The sequence below is a fragment of the Ranitomeya variabilis genome, chromosome 5 (assembly GCF_051348905.1).
Source record: "Ranitomeya variabilis isolate aRanVar5 chromosome 5, aRanVar5.hap1, whole genome shotgun sequence".
Classification (NCBI taxonomy): Eukaryota; Metazoa; Chordata; class Amphibia; order Anura; family Dendrobatidae; genus Ranitomeya; species Ranitomeya variabilis.
Window position 1 is genome coordinate 311771047 of NC_135236.1, and position 9031 is coordinate 311780077.

At 42.8% G+C, this 9031-nt stretch overlaps 1 protein-coding gene across 1 annotated transcript in view; it reads left to right on the forward strand.

Moving 5' to 3' along the window:
• PROSER2 (proline and serine rich 2) overlaps positions 1 to 9031 on the forward strand; it is a 50346-nt gene that overhangs the window by 19487 nt on the left and 21828 nt on the right. The window lies entirely within an intron of this gene.

The following is a 9031-nucleotide window of genomic DNA, read 5'->3' on the forward strand; positions in this document are numbered from 1 at the left end:
TAGAGACTTGGTGGCCAGGTCTTTTTGGTGGCCTTCCTTGTCTAGGGATGTGCGTACCTTTGTGCAGTCTTGTGAAGTGTGTGCTCGAGCTAAGCCTTGCTGTTCTCGGGCCAGTGGGTTGTTGTTATCCTTGCCCATCCCGAAGAGGCCTTGGACGCACATTTCCATGGATTTTATTTCTGATCTCCCGGTTTCACAGAAAATGTCCGTTATCTGGGTTGTGTGTGACCGCTTTTCTAAGATGGTTCATTTGGTGCCCTTGCCGAAGTTGCCTTCCTCCTCTGAGTTGGTCCCTTTATTTTTTCAGAACGTGGTTCGTTTGCATGGGATTCCGGAGAATATCGTTTCTGACAGGGGATCCCAGTTTGTGTCTAGATTTTGGCGGACGTTTTGTGCCAAGATGGGCATTGATTTGTCTTTCTCGTCTGCATTCCATCCTCAGACGAATGGCCAGACGGAGCGAACTAATCAGACCTTGGAAACTTATTTGAGGTGTTTTGTTTCTGCTGATCAAGATGACTGGGTTGCTTTTTTGCCACTGGCCGAATTTGCTCTTAATAATCGGGCTAGTTCTGCCACGTTGGTCTCTCCTTTTTTTTTGTAATTCGGGGTTTCATCCTCGTTTTTCCTCTGGTCAGGTGGAGTCTTCGGATTGTCCTGGAGTGGACGTGGTGGTGGACAGGCTGCATCAGATTTGGAACCAGGTGGTGGACAATTTGAAGTTATCTCAGGAGAAGACTCAGCAGTTTGCTAATCGCCGTCGCCGCGTGGGTCCCCGACTTCTTGTTGGGGATTTGGTGTGGTTGTCTTCTCGTTTTGTCCCTATGAAGGTCTCTTCTCCTAAGTTCAAGCCTCGGTTCATCGGTCCTTATAGGATCTCGGAGATTCTTAACCCTGTATCTTTTCGTTTGGATCTCCCAACATCGTTTGCTATTCATAATGTGTTCCATCGGTCGTTGTTGCGGAGGTATGAGGTGCCCGTTGTTCCTTCGGTTGAGCCTCCTGCTCCGGTGCTGGTGGAGGGAGAATTGGAGTATGTTGTTGAGAAGATCTTGGATTCTCGTGTTTCCAGACGCAAACTCCAGTATTTGGTTAAGTGGAAGGGTTATGGTCAGGAGGATAATTCCTGGGTGGTCGCCTCCGATGTTCATGCGACTGATTTGGTCCACGCCTTCCATAGAGCTCACCCTGATCGCCCTGGGGGTTCTCGTGAGGGTTCGGTGACCCCTCCTCAAGGGGGGGGTACTGTTGTGGATTCTGTTTGTGGGCTCCCTCTGGTGGTTACTGCTGGTACTGGGTGACTTTGGTGGGTTGCGGCCTTTGGTTTCCACCTGTCCATCAGAGGCTGGGTGTTTCCTATTTTACCTGGCCTTTCTGTCATTCCCTTGCCGGCTATCAATGTATTCAGATGTGCTCTGTTTGGTTCCTGCCTACCTGCTCCCAGATCTTTCAGGATAAGCTAAGTGCTGATTTTCAGTTGTTGTTTTTTTTGTCCAGCTTGCTTATTATGTCTCTATGCTAGCTGGTAGCTCTAGTGGACTGAGGTTCTCCCCATGTGCCATGAGTTGGCACATGGGTTCTTGTAATCTCAGGATGGTTTTTTGCTTAGGGTTTTTTGCTGACCGCTCAGACCCCTTTTGTATCGTTCTGCTTTCTAGTTTACAGCGGGCCTCAATTTGCTGAACCTATATATATCATCTCTATGTGTGTGCCTTCCTCTCATTTCACCGTCAATACATGTGGGGGGCAACTATACCTTTTGGGGGTCATTCCTCTGGGGGCAAGTGAGGTCTTTATTTTCTCTGCAGTACTAGTTAGCTCTTAGGCTGGTGCGTGGCGTCTAGAACCAACGTAGGCACGCTCCCTGGCTATCTCTAGTTGCGTTTGTCAGGCGTAGGGCAGCGGTCAGCCCAGGTTCCATCACCCTAGAGCTCGTCCGATATTTTGTATTACTTTGCTTGTCCCTTGCTATCCCTAGCCATTGGGATTCATGACAGCAGGCGTCACATTGCGTTTGCAGAGCCCCTAATGTACCTAAACAGTAGAAACCCCCCACAAGTGACCCCATATTAGTAACTAGACCCCCCCCAAGGAACTTATCTAGATGTGTTGTGAGAACTTTGAACCCCCAAGTGTTTCACTACAGTTTATAACGCAGAGCCGTGAAAATAAAAAAACATTTTTTCCCACAAAAATGGTTTTTAGCCCTCCAAATTTTTATTTTCCCAAGGGTAACAAGAGAAATTGGACCCCAAAAGTTGTTGTCCAATTTGTCCTGAGTACGCTGATACCCAATATGTTGGGGTAAACCCCTGTTTGGGCGCACGGGAGAGCTCGGAAGGGAAGGAGCACTGTTTTACTTTTTCAACGCAGAATTGGCTGGAATTGAGATCGGACGCCATGTCGCGTTTGGAGAGCCCCTGATGTGCCTAAACAGTGAAAACCCCCAATTCTAACTGAAACCCTAGCCCCAACCCTAACCCTAGTGCCAGCCCTAACCCTAGCCCTAACCCTAGCCTTAACCCTAACCCTAGCCCTTACCCAAGCCCTAACCCTAGCCCTAACCCTAATGAGAAAATGGAAATAAATGCATTTTTTTTATTTTATTATTTTTCCCTAACTAAGGGGGTGATGAAGGGGTGTTTGATTTACTATTTATAGCATTGTTTTAGCGGATTTTTATGATTGACTGCCGTCACAGACTAAAAGACGCTTTTTAATGCAAAAAATAGTTTTTGCGTCTCCACATTTTGAGAGCTATAATTTTTCCATATTTTGGTCCACAGAGTCATGTGAGGTCTTGTTTTTTGCGGGACGAGTTGACGTTTTTATTGGTAACATTTTCGGGCACGTGACATTTTTTGATCGCTTTTTATTCCGATTTTTGTGAGGCAGAATGACCAAAAACTAGCTATTCATGAATTTCTTTTTGGGGGGGCGTTTATACCGTTCCACTTTTGGTAAAATTGATAAAATTGTATTCTTTGGGTCAGTACGATTACAGCGATACCTCATTTATATCATTTTTGTATGTTTTGGCACTTTTATACGATAAAAAATATTTTATAGAAAAAAATTATTATTTGTGCATCGCTTTACTCTGAGGACTATAACTTTTTTATTTTTTCGCTGATGATGCTGTATGGTGGCTCGTTTTTTTGCGGGACAAGATGAAGTTTTCAGCGGTACCATGGTTATTTATAGTACAGACCAAAAGTTTGGACACACCTTCTCATTTAAAGATTTTTCTGTATTTTTCTGACAATGGAAATTGTAAATTCACAGTGAAGGCATCAAAACTATGAATTAACACGTGTGGAATTATGTACTTGACAAAAAAAGTGTGAAACAACTGAAAATATGTCTTATATTCTAGGTTCTTCAAAGTAGCCACCTTTTGCTTTGATGACTGCTTTGCACACTCTTGGCATTCTCTTGATGAGCTTCAAGAGGTAGTCACCGGGAATGGTTTTCACTTCACAGGTTTGCCCTGTCAGGTTTAATAAGAGGGATTTCTTGTCTTATAAATGGGGTTGGGACCATCAGTTGTGTTGAGCAGAAGTCTGGTGGATACACAGCTGATAGTCCTACTGAATAGACTGTTAGAATTTGTATTATGGCAAGAAAAAGAGCAGCTAAGTAAAGAAAAACAAGTGGCCATCATTACTTTGAGAAATGAAGGTCAGTCAGTCTGAAAAATTGGGAAAACTTTGAAAGTGTCCCCAGGTGCAGTTGCAAAAACCATCAAGAGCTACAAAGAAACTGGCTCACATGTGGACCGCCCCAGGAAAGGAAGACCAATAGTCACCTCTGCTTCTGAGGATAAGTTTATCTGAGTCACCAGCCTCAAAAATCGCAAGTTAACAGCAGCTCAGATTAGAGACTAGGTCAATGCCACACACAGTTCTAGCAGCAGACACATCTCTACAACAACTGTTAAGAGGAGACTTTGTGCAGCAGGCCTTCATGGTAAAATAGCTGTTAGAAAACCACTACTAACGACAGGCAACAAGCAGAAAAGACTTGTTTGGGCTAAAGAACACAAGGAATGGACATTAAACCAGTGGAAATCTGTGCTTTGGTCTGATGAGTCCAAATTTGAGATCTTTGGTTCCAATCACCATTTTTTTGTGCGACGCAGAAAAGGTGAACGGACGGACTCTACATGCCTAGTTCCCACCATGAAGCATGGAGGAGGAGGTTTTATGGTGTGGGAGTGCTTTGCTGATGACACTGTTGGGGATTTATTCAAAATTGAAGGCATACTGAACCAGCATGGCTACCACAGCATCTTGCAGCGGCATGCTATTACATCCGGTTTGCGTTTAGTTGGACCATCATTTATTTTTCAGCAGGACAATGACCCCAAACACACCTCCAGGCTGTGTAAGAGCTATTTGACCAAGAAGGAGAGTGATGGGGTGCTACGCCAAATGACCTGGCCTCCACAGTCACCAGACCTGAACCCAATCGAGATGGTTTGGGGTGAGCTGGACCGCAGAGTGAAGGCAAAAGGGCCATCAAGTGCTAAGCATCTCTGGGAACTCCTTCAAGATTGTTGGAAGACCATTTCCGGTTACTACCTCTTGAAGCTTATCAAGAGAATGCCAAGAGTGTGCAAAGCAGTCATCAAAGCAAAATGGCTACTTTGAAGAACCTAGAATATAAGACATATTTTCAGTTGTTTCACACTTTTTTGTTAAGTATATAATTCCACGTGTTAATTCATAGTTTTGATCCCTCAGTGTGAATTTACAGTTTTCATAGTCATGAAAATACAGAAAAATCTTTAAATGAGGAGGCGTGTCCAAACTTTTGGTCTGTACTGTATATCCATCTTTTTGATCACGTGTTATTCCACTTTTTGTTCGGCGGTATAATAATAAAGCGTTGTTTTTTGCCTCGTTTTTTTTTTGTTTGTTTACCACGTTCACTGAAGGGGTTAACTAGCGGGACAGTTTTATAGGTGGGGTCGTCGCGGCAATACTAAATATGTGTACTTTTATTGTTTTTTTTTATTATTTAGATAAAGAAATGTATTTATGGGAATAATATATATACAGTTATATGAAAAAGTTTGGGCACCCCTATTAATCTTAAGCTTAATGTTTTATAAAAATTGTTTTTTTTGCATCAGCTATTTCAGTTTCATATATCTAATAACTGTTGGACACAGTAATGTTTCTGCCTTGAAATGAGGTTTATTGTACTAACAGAAAATGTGCAATCTGCATTCAAACAAAATTTGACAGGTGCATAAGTATGGGCACCCTTATCATTTTCTTGTTTAAAATACTCCTACCTACTTTTTACTGACTTACTAAAGCACTTTTTTTGGTTTTGTAACCTCATTGAGCTTTGAACTTCATAGCCAGGTGTATGCAATCATGAGAAAAGCTACCTAAAGTGGCCACTTGCAAGTTGTTCTCCTGTTTGATTCTCCTCTGAAGAGTGGCATCATGGGCTCCTCAAAACAACTGTCAAATGATCTGTAAACAAAGATTATTCAACATAGTTGTTCAGGGGAAGGATACAAAAAGCTGTCTCAGAGATTTAACCTGTCAATTTCCACTGTGAGGAACATAGTAAGGAAATGGAAGAACACAGGTACAGTTCTTGTTAAGGCCAGAAGTGGCAGGCCAAGAAAAACATCAGAAAGGCAGAGAAGAAGAATGGTGAGATCAGTCAAGGACAATCCTCAGACCACCTCCAGAGAGCTGCAGCATCAACTTGCTGCAGATGGTGTCACTGTGCATCGGTCAACTATACAACCCACTGTGTTTTTTTGCTGCCATGCATAACTCCTTTTTGTATGACCAAACAACTCAATCTTGGTTTCATCAGTCCACAGGACCTTCTTCCAAAAAGAAATTGGCTTCTCCAAATGTGCTTTTGCATACCTCAGCCGACTCTGTTTGTGGCGTGCTTGCAGAAACGGTTTCTTTTGCATCACTCTCCCATACAGCTTCTCCTTGTGCAAAGTGCGTTGCATAGTTGACCGATGCACAGTGACACCATCTGCAGCAAGTTGATGCTGCAGCTCTCTGGAGGTGGTCTGAGGATTGTCCTTGACTGATCTCACCATTCTTCTTCTCTGCCTTTCTGATCTTTTTCTTGGCCTGCCACTTCTGGCCTTAACAAGAACTGTACCTGTGTTCTTCCATTTCCTTACTATGTTCCTCACAGTGGAAATTGACAGGTTAAATCTCTGAGACAGCTTTTTGTATCCTTCCCCTGAACAACTATGTTGAATAATCTTTGTTTTCAGATCATTTGACAGTTGTTTTGAGGAGCCCATGATGCCACTCTTCAGAGGAGATTCAAACAGGAGAACAACTTGCAAGTGGCCACTTTAAGTAGCTTTTCTCATGATTGCATACACCTGGCTATGAAGTTCAAAGCTCAATGAGGTTACAAAACCCAAAAAAAGTGCTTTAGTAAGTCAGTAAAAAGTAAGTAGGAGTATTTTAAACAAGAAAATGATAAGGGTGCCCATACTTATGCACCTGTCAAATTTTGTTTGAATGCAGATTGCACATTTTCTGTTAGTACAATAAACCTCATTACAAGGCAGAAACATTACTGTGGCCAACAGTTATTAGATATATGAAACTGAAATAGCTGTTGCAAAAAAAACAATTTTTATAAAACATTAAGCTTAAGATTAATAGGGGTGCCCAAACTTTTTCATATAACTGTATATTTTTTCTTTATTTGAGAATTTATTTTTTTTTTGCACATGTGAATATTTTTTTTTTTACTATATAACATTGCCCCAGGGGGGGGCATCATGTTATAGGGTCAGATCGCTGATCTGACACTTTGCAGAGCACTGTGTCAGATCAGCGATCTGACATGCAGGGCTACAGGCTTACGAGCGCTTGCTCTGAGCAGGCGCTGGTAAGCCACCTCCCTGCGGGACCCTGATGTAGTCCCGTGGCCATTTTGGATCCGGGGCCTGCAGGGAGGAGACTCTCGGTACAAGGTGAGCACATCGCCTTATACCGAGGGTCTCAGGGAAGCACACAGGCAGCCCCCTCCCTGCGCAGTGCTTCATGTTTGATCGCAGTGTTCCTGGGGAAAATGTGCCAGGGGCGGTCCGTGACCACACCTGGCACATAGTGCCGGATGTCAACTGCGATAGTCAGCTGACACCCGGCCGCGATCGGCCGCGCTCCCCCCGTGAGTGCGGCCGATCACTTATGACGCACTATCCCGTCCCTGGGAATTAAGTCCCAGGTCACCTCGACGGGATAGTACATCATATGGGATTAAGGGGTTAATGAGCAGGGGACACGTGATTGCTCAACCAGAAGAGCTGCTGGCACGGAACGATGCAGCGAGGGCGTGCAGGGAAGGTAAGTAGGATGTGTGCTGGAAGCCGGCCGCTGCCGCCTTAACTGTGAGCACTATAAGAGAAGTGAATATTCTTTTCTCTTTAGCAGTGGGCACAGGCTTTAGCCACAGCCGCTGGCTCCTGCCTCTGTCTCCCGCTGCTCCCCCTGCCCCGCTGTCTTTCTGGGACAATGACTCATGTATAAGCCGAGGGGGGTGTTTTCAGCACCCAAACAATGCTGAAAAACTCGGCTTATACACAAGAATATACGGTAATTGAGTCTGTAGACAGGAGTCTTTTATAAAGATGACTATGTAAGACAGCTGTTTTTAATGCAGGTAACGAGTTGATTAGGAGCAACTAACTGGTCTGTAGGAGCCAGAACTCTTAATGGTTGGTAGGGAATCATAAACTCATTTCTCACTGCAAAATGCCAATAAATTTATATAATTTATACAATGTGATTTTCTGGATTTTATTTTTGAAATTATATCTTTCAATGTTAAAATTAACTTACCCTTAAAATTATACACTGTTCATGTCTTTGTCAGTGGGCAAACTTACAAAATCAGCAAAGGATCAAATACTTACTGTATTTCCCCCACTGTATGTAGTGCTGTGTACAGAATAACCAGTGGAGAGACACAATATAGCTCTTATGTAGCTATTATCCCTGCCGATTTTGTCCAGTACACAAAAATCAAACTGACCACGAAGGAGGTGGCATTCTTCATTGCCATTGACCCTACTAATGCACCACCTTTCTGGAGTACCGTGGTCTGTCTATGAGTCCATACTCTGCTCTATAAGTATAACCTGGATCAGCTTAGTGCTTTTACCCCCTTGTTTCACTGATCAGTTGAGGGAGGTCTCATGGCCATAACCCCCACAAAGAAAGCTTCTGACATGTGGTGAATATCAGATGTGAGACGTTTTTTGAAAGTTTAGAGAAGCTTTATGTAATTGTAAAACATGGCATGTAGAGTTGTCTATTTATTGTCACGTTTGGTTTGAGAAGAATAATTAGGATTATCAGAGGCATTTTGACACCTATACACTTGAGAATTGATCGCCCAGTATGAGAAGAAACCTATTTCTGTTTTGATGACCATAAATTCTATGATTCTTACTGATGTTGACTATAAGGCAAACAGGTCCGAGTTATTTTAGGTGTATTTTTTTCATTGTGAATATCTGGCATTCCATCTATTAACTCTGTGTTTTCCTGCCAAGATCATTGTTCACAATACTAAACTAATGAATGCCAGCTACTCGCAGCTCCGCAGTGCTATATAAAGGGTCATCTACGGCTATATGGCTAACCCAATATGCAGTTCCAGTGAATAAAATAGGACATGGAGGACGCATACTTTTGTACTAGTTGTGAGAGCTTCTATGCAGTAAGAGGAACATGTAAACCATTGTGTCGTTTGAAGCATCTGACTTTTGGGCTTTTGTGTATTGTTGGCTGGGATATGCACTTCTTTTTCATGGTTCATGTCAAATACATTTAGCTGTGTGGTTTCAATAAACACACCTGCATATTAATATGTTAGTTCTATATCATTATTAAAGCATGATTCACTTTTGGACATTCATCATAAACAATGGCTTGTTTTTATAGGCAACTCCATCTGTGCTTTGTTGTGTGAGATAGGAAATCTTAGAATGCCTTTTGTAATGTTCAACCCCAGT